This window comes from Lissotriton helveticus, chromosome 8 (genome assembly GCF_964261635.1).
Source record: "Lissotriton helveticus chromosome 8, aLisHel1.1, whole genome shotgun sequence".
Classification (NCBI taxonomy): domain Eukaryota; kingdom Metazoa; phylum Chordata; class Amphibia; order Caudata; family Salamandridae; genus Lissotriton; species Lissotriton helveticus.
In genome coordinates, this window is record NC_136069.1 from 1451978090 (window position 1) to 1451991705 (window position 13616).

A 13616-nucleotide genomic window follows, 5' to 3' on the forward strand; every position below is an offset into this window, starting at 1 on the left:
TGTAATGAAGATTCCGATATTGTCACGCCAGGTACAGCAGTCACAATGAGGTGACTGCTGATGTACTTACTTAGTGACATACATACCAAGCTGCTGATAGGGTGTGCAGCATATGTTACTTACCTATAAAACTCTATGTGTTGCTGTAGATCACATGATGTGCACTGATTGTAGAACAGTATCCCTTCTCCCTTAAAGCAGTAGCTCACTGGCAGATGCAAAGGAACTAGAGAAATGTGTTTTTCGAAATGTGTCTAACTTGAGCTTCTTGTCTGTATGTCAATGCAATGATGTTTTGTGATGTGTGTGCTGCAACCTTGGAAATGCCTGTGTTATATTACTCATAGGGGCCACTGGAGCTCCCGTTTTAGGTCTTGGCTACATATAGTTGTAGCTGCTTGTGGACCAGGCTTACTGTTTCCTACATACAATGACTTGGATGTGTGTCAGCCCCCTTCTCATGACTGCATGTCTTTGTTGTCTAATCCAGGTGTCTCCAATTGATTCAATGGTTTTCCTTCCTCTTCATATGTTTATCCCACCCCGGACCATTTCGGTTTCATAAGGTTGATGTTGCTTCCTTTCAGGTACCACCACTTTCCTTTGCTTTAAGCACTCCAAGAGAGCTTTCTTGCCCTCTCTCCCCCATGTGCTACTTCGCTCTGCAAATTCCCCCATCCTACCTATGCTTTCAATGTTTCTTCCTGCTTCCCTCAACAGTCTATTGATGCATAACCCCTTCTCCTCCCATGTTTTAAAACATTTCCCCCAACCCCTGATCCTCTGTTGCTCCCCTATCCCTCTTCACGCCCCACTCCCCCCAATATTTTACATTCTCCGTGCTACCGGATGGATCAATCTTAAAATGTTTTTTTAACTTTTCAAGAAGGTCACCGCAAGTGCACATTCATGCCCAGTGGGCACCTAGGAATGGGTTTGTATCATTTTAACAGATCTATGTAAAGATGGTTGACATGAAGGCACATGCATCTTTAAACTGGACTTATTAAAATATTATTAATTCACTAACAAAAGTTGGCCACTGTGGATGTCTGCGCATTAAAAGCAGAAATTTTGGAATGCATCTGCAATATTTACATTAATTCTATTCCAAGGATGCCGTCAACACAAACTGAACAGCCTGCCTCTCGAATGGATAGCCTCACATTGAGACAGAAAACTCCCTGTATTGTCACTGTAGACACACGACCCTGTAAAAAAGCACCAGTGTTGATTGTCACTTGGAGCTGGGGGTGAATGAATAGCCTGTCAAACAATAAATGTGTATTTTTCTGTTATTTTACTACGCCAGCACCAACTCGTCTTGACTTTGAGATGCCTGTGATCACTGGTTTGGTACGCAGTCCATGAACAGACGCATGTGAAGCAGTGACATATGAACTGAGGCAGTGCATGAAGCCATCATTCCCAACAGTTTTACTGCCTTCCTCCCTATCAGTGAGAATGATATTGATAAAGGGGAAGAAATCTTTGAAACATCAACCCTCTTTCCATTGTTGGAAATTATTTCACCACTGTTTTCAATGTGGCTTCCAGAAAGTTATGAACGTGCATTGTCTGCAAGTGTGACTGATTAACAATGATGCTAAACTGCAAATTGGGAAGAAATTCAATAGTGTGTGGTCCTGATACATGTGTTGAGTTGTCACCTTAACTAGTCTGTCAACTACGTAAGGGTAAACATGTACCTTGCGACAACGGAAGTTCACTGTTATAACATATAAACATTTAGTGAACACTGGGTGCAAATTTAAAGCTGAACAGTAGGGCCTTGACAGGTAATGTTTCTCACTTGCCATAAACGACAGGTACTTGTGAAGAGCTGGATGAATGGTAATGTGGAAATAGGCATCCCTGAGACTCAATGGGGTCATGTACTCTCCCTTTTACACTACACAGAGGTCAGGATAAGGAAGGAAGATAAGGACGTGCAGTTATACCCACTTAATGATCCCGATTTTAGTCCATCATTTAAGATGGGGAGAGGGCAAGTATAGAAGATACGGGGCAGGTGGAAACTAGTGTGAGAACTTACTAGCCTCACTTCCTGGGTAAAGGAAGAAATTCCGAGAAAGAGTAGTAGAACTGCTATATAAGATGCCCATAGACAATGGCAAGATGCCTGTCCTCGTCTCCCAGTTATTTCGACAGTTTCCGTTAATGCTCAGTTCATACTCCTTCAGCGCATACCTACACAGTATGGTTGCCGCTTCTTGGTTCCCTGAACCACTGTATCCTTGCTTCTGTATTTTCTACTTCTTCCGCCTCCATTATCTGTTAAATCTGTGATCAGCCTTACAGGCATCTATTACACACTCGAAGAACTCCTGGTTCTGTCTGACCATATTCCATTTTGATTGCACGTCACGACAAAATATTTTTCTGCAGAGTGAAATGTAAGGAATATTCCATTATTGGGCATTATAATTCTTAAACACTACCAGTGGGAACTCTGTAGAACACGGATGTTACATTATTGCATATTGTTGTTTCCAGGACCTCCCTCTAAATTAGACATTCTTACATGCCCTGTTCCCTGGTTCTTCAGTGATGCGCTCATTCCAAGAACTACACATATAATTGCATTGCCCCAGGGTGAAGCTTCTTCCAGTGCCGAAATATTGCTCGGTGTAGTAATTTGGAAGAGCACTTTGAAGCAGCTCCTAACCAGACAGGGAAAAACAATAATCCCAGGTGAAGTGTACAACCTGCCACATTGTGCCGCTTCCGGAACGTGATCACAAATCATTTGTGGCATCCGCAGCTTTGAAGAACAACCAACTGTAATATTCCAAACCAAAACTAAATGGCAGGAGAGAGCACAGCATGGGATCCAGGCCAACATATGCTGCCAACACAGGCCTACCAAATGAAGCTTACTAGATGGCATGGTTAATTATGAAAGAATGCCAACATTAGAATAGAGGAAGTATTGTGTACACAACCTATGTACTGATCTGCAGATGTAAACTGTAAACATCTTTATAGGGGTACACAACTTGCAGCAGTTGACAGTGACAGCAAGAATCTTGGGCTTAATGCCATGCTTCTCCTGATATAAGCTTCTTTCCATCAACCCCACCTTTACTTCTTCATCATTTCACTGAATTAAACCTTCAACAATCAGCCAAAGTCGATAGAGCACTATGGCTGTGCAAATCATGGGGCCTATCTTGACGTTTCATTTGAATATTTGCTATTGCTATTACTGTTACTAGGGCAATGTGGGAATTCACATGCCAGCCTAATAACTACACATTAGTTCTCCAGGATTCAAAGATATTTTAACTGTAATAAAAAACAAGTATTGTTTGTCTTTTTAACTATTTTTCCTCCAAACTTCACAGTTCTTTAATGAAGTACTGAGCTCACATCAAGTGTATGCTTTTGTACATAGTTTTCTGTTGACTATTTTTACATACACTAGGATACATTTTTTCCTGTTAATGCATTATTCAGATCACCAGAGGAATATGGTAAGAACATTACCTCAATGGGGGGGCGCTAGAGGGCGTACAGCGAAATGGCTGCCTTGTGAGACAGCTCCGCCGGCCAGGTCGCAAAAGCGGCATTATGCAGCGGTTGGCGAGTACCTATACGGCATCAACGGGGTCCGGGGGCTGTCGGAACCATCAGCGACTCGGAAAAAAGCAACACACTGCCCGTGGGAGTTATATTGCTCCGGTAATTCGCCTGTTGAGGTTTCACGGAGCACCGCTGACGCTCTCATCAAGATGGCGGCGCCCTGTGTATGCACCGACCGGAGCACCGTTACAGCTAGCGTGTTCACACGGTGAGTGAATGCGTGGCTCGGACGCCTCCCCTGCCCAGAACGAACGCTCCGACACTGCCTGCTCTCGTACTGACGAACCTTGGAGCAGTATAGTCTAACCTCGAGTGAGATACTGGAATGGCGCGAAACGGAAAAAACAAGATGGCGGCGCCCATGAACTATAACGAGGGCTAGTTACAGAAAAATCAAAGACTTTCCCCTACAAATATAACTCTCGCCTCAATTATGCTCCATACATAACGCGAAACCAGACGTGTGGACTAGCGTATACACGCTGTGGAAGGCGTAAAGTACAGGCATTGACGGGGGCTATAACCCATATCACAGCTATGTGCTCAGAGACGCCTCGCCGCTAAGCTCACTACGCGAATGTTGTGATTCAGAGAGCCCGCGCCGAACGGAGCAGACTCAAGAGACGCCAACCTTTTCCCTACGACAAGTGCAGAAAGGCACAAGGCTGATACGCGGCCCTGTAGGAAAAAAAACAGCAGATCCACTACTGCGCTACCACCCCTGGTGAAATTATGCCGCGCATCTGCATATCCCGCTAGCTGGCACTACTGGACTAGGGAGCGCGTGTATCTATACTCTTGGCACTATAGAGGTATCGAGCTAGAAGAACGTGTACTTACCCACGATCTGCGAGTGTCTTATCCACCCGCCCTCCTTTATTGAATCTCAGCAGTTAAGCCGTCATGGGTAAACCGGACAGGCTACAATCCATGCTGACTTTTCCTGCAAAAAAAACCACGAAAGGAGCAACTTCACAATCGGACACTGAGCTAGACGGCGAAACGGCGCAGCCCAACGGCATGGAACGGGGCCTCAAAGCCATACAGAAAAGCCTGCAAGATGTGCATGGAAAACTAGATGTGATATCACAAAGAGTGGACAACATGGCGGCGAAGTTAGATAAACATGGCGAGCGCATAGAAGAAGCCGAAACCCGCCTATCTGCAGTAGAGGATGAATCGCACACCACCACGCAGAAATGTTCCGAGATGGACAGACTCCTGGAAGTCATTAAAAATAAGTCAGAAGATTTGGAAGCGAGATCCAGACGTAACAACGTCCGAATAGCGGGCCTTCCGGAGTCGACGAACACAGGGAAAATGAAGACTTGTATTAAAGATTTGATGCGGACAATCTTCGGGGCTGAACACCTGTCCTCCGTCTTCATAGTCGAGAGAGCGCACAGATCCCTCGCTCCAAGACATAAACCAGGCGCACCTCAACGGCCAATAGTCGCCCGTCTCCTGAATTACAGGGACAGAGATGTCATACTCAGGTTGGCGAGGGAAAAGGGAAATATCAAGCACCAAGGCAATATTTATTTATTTATTTAAAACTTGTAGTGCGCAACAGCTACCCGCAATGGGTTTCCCGGCGCAAGAGATAGACTGAAGAAGAAAGTTAACAACAACATAGCTGAATATTAGCAACAAGAACTACAAGGGATGATTTAAAAGAGTAAAGTCTTCAGTTTTTCCCGAAAAAAGAGCATATTAGTCTCAGTTTTCAGGGCAACAGGCAGGGCGTTCCAATATTTGGGGCCAAGATGAGAGAAAGATCTTCCCCCCATCTTCACCAGTTTAAATCTGGGAATTACATAGTCACAATTGGCCGATGATCTCAGGGTACGACAGGGCCTGTAGGGTTGGACTAAGCTCTGGAGGTACAGTGGGGCAGAACCCTGTTTAATTTTAAAAAGATAGCATAAGGCTTTAAATTTAATACGGCTCGAGACCTTGAGCCAATGAAGATCACGAAGAGCCTGGGCGGCCGAAGATCTCCTCGGGATGTTACAGAGGAGACGGGCTGATGAGTTTTGTACAACCTGTAGTTTATTAACAGTTGCAGCATCAGCACCAAGGTAAAGGACATTACCATAGTCCAGGCGAGATGTTACCAGCGCCTGGACTACGGTTCTCCTGGTGGCATGAGGCAGCATCCAAAGAATTTTTTGGAGCCATCTTAAAGTAGTGAAACAGATGGCCGCCACCTTAGTGGCCTGTTGCCTCATAGACAATCTGTCGTCTATGAGAAAACCCAGGTTACGTACCACCGGGACTGGTTGAGGGGGGGGCCCATAGTGCTGGGCCAGTGTTGCGGACCCCACAGATCCTTCTGCTTCCCCAAGATGACAATCTCGGTTTTGTCACCATTTAGCTTGAGGAGATGCCTCTGTATCCACTCAGCCACAAGTGACAGACCGATTTTCAGACCAGACACGCTGTTAGCTTCGGTACTGGAAAGAGAGAAGACAATTTGCGTGTCATCGACGTATGAAAAAATAGTCAGCCCGGCATCCTCTGCGATGGTAGCGAGAGGTTTGATGTAAATATTAAATAGCAGCGGGCTGAGAATGGACCCCTGGGGGACACCATACGCCGATGGACAGATCGTAGATGCAGCTTTCTGAGAAAAGACTTGGAATGTGCGCTCACTTAAAAAGGAGGCAAACCAAGCAAGTGCAGGGCCAGCTATTCCAAGGGAACGGAGAGAGTTTAGTAAGATAGAATGAGACACGGTATTGAATGCTGCGCTCAAATCCAAAAGGATGAGGGCAGAAGTTTCTCCGCTATCGATACCGTGCCAAAGCCTCTCCGTTACCCCTAGTAGTGCAGTCTCGGTAGAATGGTGAGCCCGAAAACCGGACTGAGAAGGGTGTAGGAAGCCCTGATTTTCAATAAAAAGAGTGAGCTGGGTGTTGACATGCCTCTCCAGTATCTTTGAAAAGATAGGCAGCAGGGAGATAGGTCTGAAATTGGAGAGGTTTGATGTGTCCGCACCAGCCTTTTTCAGAAGTGGGACCACCATCGCGTGTTTCCAGTCCTGTGGCACACGAGACTCACTCAAGGAAGTGTTTAAGAGTCTCATAAGAGGGCGCCGACACTCAAGATCCAACAGCTTTAAAATTTTTGCAGGCACCGGATCACGCGGTGAGCCAGATCTAACACTATTCAGGCACGCAAGGAACGAGTCATCATCAAACAAAAGCCAGTTGGTTATCATTGCCTTCGGGGACGAGGGTGCAGCTACAGCCATACACCCCAATTGGGATTGATGTGCTATGTTGGAGGAACTCATAGAGTTATTAATACGCTCGACTTTGGCGATGAAAAATTCCGCAAAGGAATTACACTGAGCTTCCTCCAATACAAGGGGGGTTGGTATAGTGTCTGCTCCTGTCAATTTTTTGACCACTGCAAATAAAGTACGAGGGCAATTCTGAGCTTGCGCCACTGTATTTACCGTATACGTAGCTCTTGCCTCTTTACACCTGGATTGATATTCCTTCAGTGCTTCTTTGTAAATGGTCTTCCGGGAAGCCGAATAAGTACGCCTCCATTTTCTTTCTAAGGCCTTACAATTAGTTCTCTGGACCTTTAAATCGGCCGAGAACCATGGGGCCGGACATCGATGAAGTTTAGATAATCTCCGAGTAGAGGGAAGCACGATATTTACGGCATTCATGAGCCAAGATGTTATTGCCGTGTTCAGTTCTTTAAGAGGGGCTTCGTCATTCAGGGGGCGGGTATCGAAGAGATACTAGTTGAACTTCGAGATGTCTAGTTTACCCCACCTATGGATTAGTTCGCCCTTGCCCTGTCTATTCAAAATAGGCAGTTTGATGTCAGATAGGGCGGAATGGACTGCAAAATGGTCGGTCCAATCCAAGGGACGAGCACTCTGTGAGCAATCGAAGGAAAGGTTGGAAAGAATTGGGTCCAATTGATGCCCAGCAGAGTGAGTGGGGCCCGAATTACACAGCATCAGGCTCAGTACCTCTAAATCATTTAGAAAACTCTTGCTGATGGCACATGAAGGGTCTTCAAGATGTAAATTTAAATCACCAAGAATTGTAAAGTTTGCGGCCTTAAGAAGTAGGGGGGCTATAGAGTTGGCAAACGAGGATATCCAGGTGTGAGCATTGCCAGGAGGGCTGTATATTAAAAGGCCAGATAAAGTAAATTGGGGATTAATTGAGAGTTTGAAAAGCGCTGCCTCGCATCCAGGAAGGGGAAAAACTTCAAGTTTGCAAAAATAGCAAGACTTGAAGATTATTGCAATGCCCCCTCCTTTTCCGGAGTCTCTGTCCTGTCTCAATATAACATAGTTATTGGGGACGGCACTCGCAATATCAGGGCCGGAGCTACCATGAAGCCAAGTCTCCGTTATGAACAAGGCGTCAGGCTGCTCAGCGACCAAAAAATCAAATATATTTGATTTGTGTTTGGGTAGGGACCAGCAGTTAATACTCCAGAACTGGAGAATAGAGTGTTTAGAGGAAGATATCTTTGTCCTTCTTCGACTTCGCGTTCGAACCGGTTTCAAGGCCTTACAGGTAGACATTTTGCCTGTACGAAAATTACAACCCTCACAGTTAAAATTGTGGGTCGGTAATGAACATGAGGAGCAAGCTAAAAGAGAAGGGGGGCGTAATGATTTTAAAAACTCACCCGTATATGAGATCATAGGTACAGCCTGACATGCTGATGAAGGCATAGCTGCAAACCAAAATCCCTAAGCCCAGTCTGGCCCGGTCTAACGCGGACAGGCGCAGACGGGCAGGACTCTGGCACGACTCAGGCGCAGGGAAGGCGCGACCGCTGCGCATCACCGCTGCGCGCTAGAGGAAAGGTTTAAATAGGGCAGGCGAAGGAGGTCCGCGAAACTGGAGCGCTCGATCCAGCGCTTCCAGAGCGGGACATCCACACCCAAAATGGCGGCCAGAAAACGGACAGGAAGCCAAAAGCTCACAGACCCGGACCCGCTAAGTAGCGGTGAAGACAACAATTACAGTGCAGGTAGGGGCCAGGAACCCTCGTAAAAAAAGGGAAGAAGAAAATAATTTTAACCTAAATAAAAAAACGGGCGTTTTTTAAAAAGCGCGAAGCGCTAGCGTGTAGTTCCTCGTGCAGGTCACCAGCAAATAGATTTCCAGTTGTTAATGCAAGCTGACCCGCTAGAGGTCAGCCTTAAGTAGGGCGGGCGAAGGAGGTCCGCGAAACTGGAGCGCTCGATCCAGTGCTTCCAGAGCGGGACATCCACACCCAAAATGGCGGCCAGAAAACGGACAGGAAGCAAAAGCCCACGGACCCGCTAAGTAGCGGTGAAGACAACAATTACAGTGCAGGTACGGGCCAGGAACCCTCGTAAAAACAGGGAAGAAGAAAATAATTTTAACCTAAATAAAAAAACGGGCGTTTTTTTAAAAAGCGCGAAGCGCTAGCGTGTAGTTCCTCGTGCAGGACACCAGCAAATAGATTTCCAGTTGTTAATTCACTAATTCAATAAGCTGGAATTCTTCCCAGACTTTACGATGAATGTCCAAATGGCCCATAGTGAGTTTGCAACCGTGAAACAAAAGCTGCGAGAACTGGACATTGAATATGCGATGATGTACCCAGCCCGTCTGAGGGTCTCCAAAGATGGTAAACAAGTTATCTGCCAGACACCAAAGGAAGCGCAGGATTTCATAAAGAAAATTGGAAAGAAAAGACGTGATCAGCGTAGAACCGAACAACAACAAGACTCGGACTGAATGCATGGCGACATATAAAGCTTCGGCGACCTCCATACCAAACCCCACTCGCACTGTCTAAGCGACCATCAATTGCACGGTACTGTAGAGTTGCAATTCTTGACCTGCCCTCGTGTGGGGCCATGCTGCACCTGCTCTGAGCGATGTGCCTTGTCTCCTCACGGAGTTCGAGATATAGCCAGAAGGCACTCAGTGTCGGCGTTCTAAGTGAGTATGGAACGGTTGAGGCACTGGCTGCTCACTGGGGGCGAGATGGGAGCACATGCGCCACTAACAGACAATGTCGACGGTGTAAGTATGTCAATCCCTTCCTATGGTTCGAAAGACGCATACATATCGGACTCGTTGTCAGGGTCCCCGAGCCAGTATCTGCGTCCACTTTGCTGTTTTGTCCATCACTGGTAAACTACATGATTACTAATGTCAGACTGTTGTTGATACGCTGTAAGCCAGGGATATCAATGTCTCGATCCACTATGTTTCACATTTATGTAGATAAGAGAGAGCGGAGGAAAACCAATTGGTACTTGCTTTATTATAGTGAGTCTGGCCGCATCCACTATGTTGGATGAAGTCGTGTGACCTTGGTGGACCCACCAACAGGGTGTTCCCCTACTACAGTTTTGATAAGTTGTATGTTCTAAATGGGGTATGTCTTTGGCATGATTATGATGCCGAAGTGGGAGGGGGGTGGGTGGGGGGGTTTGTGGGTATTTGTTTTACTCCACTGCATTTGAGAAGCACTGCCGTACTTCAAGGGGTATGCAGAACCATCATTATTAATATATGGAAGTTGTCAGCGAGACATACAGATTGAGCATCACACTCACAAACATATAGGAATATGTACTGGCTGGGGAATGACTGAAAAACTATCCTCGGGGAAATTGCGGCTCATAACGTGGAATGTGCGGGTTCTCAAAAATCCGAAAAAAATACGACAAATCTTGGCATATTTAACGAGGCTTCAGGTTGACATTGCTTTCCTCCAGGAAACGCATATGGATCCGCACGCCTCCAATCGGATAGGGACAAAATGGGCAGAATCGGTACATGGTGCTGCATATTCTTCTTACTCAAGTACTTATCCTAATTCGCAAAGGGGTCAATTTCAAAGTCGAACAAGTTCCCCCAGACAAAGAAGGGAGATATATTGTAGTGTCGGGTATGCTTAGAGGGCGGAGGGTCTCCCTACTTAATATTTACGCTCCAAATGTAGATGATCCAGTTTTTTTCCACACGCTATGGCAGAAACTAAATGAGCTCCCAGATGTCCCATTGATATGGGGAGGAGACTTTAACGCTGCGCTCAATGACGCTGTGGACAGATCACCACACTCGATAGAAACACACAAACGCGCTTTGCAGAAATTGCGAGATATAGTGTTGGATAAGCAATTAACAGACCTTTGGAGAATGACACACCCAACACAACTCAAGGCCACTCACACTACAGCGACACACGGTAGCTGGTCCAGAATAGACTACTGGCTAGGCTCCCCAGATGTCTCATTGTGGGTAGAGGATGTATCCCACCTATGCCGCACATTATCCGACCACAACCCGGTGCTTCTGACTCTCAAGCTACCACATTATATACGTCCGCCATTCAGCTGGAGGTTTAATGGGAAAGCACTACTAGACCCTATCTATTCAGAAATGATTAGGAAAGCTATTATAGACTACTTTGAATTGAATGCTACTTCTGTAGATGACCCCGGACTACTATGGGAAGCGTTCAAAGCCACCATTAGGGGAATCTGCATTAGCACAAATGCGGGAATCCCTAAAGATTTATGTCAGCAACTAGTCCAGCGAGAGCAAAAAATAAGAGCTGTGGAACTGGAGTATAGTCAAACCAATAATCCCACCCTATTGGGGGAAATACAAACACTTCTGTCGGAATATCAGGTACAAGCAGAAGAAGAACTCCGATATGTATCTAAACGCCATATGGCTCGGAGCTTTGGTGAGAGGGGCAGGCCGGGAGCAGCTCTGGCGAACAAAATATGCACTCCAAGACCACCTCCCGTGATACAAGCCGTTAGAGACGCTGAGGGCACATTGACACACGACACACAGGGTATAATGAAGGCGTTTATGCACACATATGGCAAACTATACACAAAAGAAGATATGGCTACGGCTGGGGAAATTGCGCAATTTTGCGATGACATTGCACTTGCCTGGCTCTCAGACGCTCAGAGAACGTTTCTCTCATTGCCCATAACGGTAGAGGAGATCACAGAAGTCATTCAAGCTCTGCCTAATGGAAAAGCACCTGGCCCTGATGGGTTCACTGGTGAATTCTACAAGGCCTATGCAGATTTACTGGCGCCCCATATAGTTGAGATGCTTGGAGATGCGCATGAGAAACTGATATTACCACAACACTAAGAGAAGCTCTGATTTTAACGCTACTTAAACCGGACAAAGACCCCGAATATTGCGAATCATATCGCCCCTTATCACTTATGAACGTGGACACCAAAATATTATCTAAATTGTTAGCGAATAGACTGCAACACCTGGAGTAGTGTGGCTCACTGGTTAGAGGCGGCAGGCCTGAGAGCAGAAGTCAGCCCGGGACCGGGGTTCAATTCCCGACGCGGCAGGGTCGTGGACCTTGGTCAGCGGACTCGATAATTCTCGCTTCGGTGCTTACTCTAATCAGGGGTTACACTCGGCAACTCTGGGCATTAGCTTGCCTAATCTCCACAACGGCCCCACCAATTCCGGGGATGCCTGGCTCCACCTTGGGGACTCCCAGCAAGGGACCATCCCACAGGGAAAGCCAGGACGGGTTCCCCAGAGTTATACAGCGCCGGGACTCCCCGTTGCTGGGGCAGCTGTGCGCTTTACAAGTATACTACATTTACATTTACATTTTACCTGATAACCAGGCTGGTACTACCTGATCAGTCGGGGTTTATTCCAACACGCTCCACTTCCCATAACACCAGATAACTTTTTGCACTGTCACACTACCTATCCCCTGCTACCAAGGCAGCCGCTATATTGTTGGACGCTGCTAAAGCGTTTGACACGGTAGCATGGACTTACCTACACACAATATTACATAGAATGGGATTTCCTCCAGTGTTTCTACAATGGGTAAAATTACTGTACACAGAGCCCACTGCGCGCATACGGGTCAATAAATACGTCTCAGAGGCAATAGCCATAGAAAGAGGCACTAGGCAGGGTTGCCCATTATCCCCGCTCCTATTTGCCATAGCCTTAGAGCCACTGGCCTGCAAAATAAGACAAGGGCATCACTACTCGGCGTTGCAATTTCCGCAGAGACCCCTACACATTTCAATGTACGCGGATGACATGTTATTATATGTACGAGACCCGTCAACTAACCTAAACCCATTGTTGCGGGAATATGTTAAATTTGGACGTCACTCAGGCCTTAGAATCAACTGGGCAAAATCAATCATATTACCACTGACTGACACAACACAACAATTCACCACAGATTACCCCTTAGAGTGGCAAGCGGAACCAGTGCGCTATTTGGGGGTTTGGTTTCACAGAGACCCGGAAGTGGTCATCCGCACAAACTATGGTAGAGTGGTCTCAGCCCTGGAGGAGAAAATAGAGAGATGGATCCAACTGCCCCTATCACTAGCGGACAGATTGGCAATAGTAAAAATGGTGCTACTGACGAAAATATTATATCTATTTAATAACATCCCCATCAAGCCTCCCATGGAGGTGTTCCGACGGCTAACCTCGGTGTCACTGAAATTGATCTGGGCAGGGAAAACGGCTCGAATTGACCTGCACTCACTGACGTTGCCATTCGCCAGAGGTGGATTTCAGGTCCCCGACTTCTTTCTGTATTATCTATGCGCCCAGGCTCAATACGCTCACTACTGTTATCATAAAGTCCCTTTTCTTACACATGTGGCAATTGAAGAAGGAGATGCCCTACCAATTCCGTTAGACGCTATCTTAACGCACAAACGCCCTCCACTACACAAGCAGGATATAAACACCATAGACACCACAAATGAGGCTTGGAGACTCATAGCGCAAAAGACGAATAAAACTCCTATCTACGCCCCACAGCTGCCACTCCACTATCACCCACACATAACCGTAACACATGAACCTGTGGGAATGGAACTACTTAAACAAGTGGGGATAGATACCATGGGTGACCTATTTCATGAGGGGATGTTTAAGAAGTTGGAGAATATAACTTATGTGCAGAACCAAACGATGCTGTTTAAATTCACATAT

The 13616-nt window shown here is 46.4% G+C and overlaps 1 protein-coding gene across 2 annotated transcripts in view; it reads right to left on the reverse strand.

Moving 5' to 3' along the window:
* LTN1 (listerin E3 ubiquitin protein ligase 1) overlaps positions 1-13616 on the reverse strand; it is a 386602-nt gene that overhangs the window by 304187 nt on the left and 68799 nt on the right. The gene's annotated exons all lie outside the window — the stretch shown is intronic.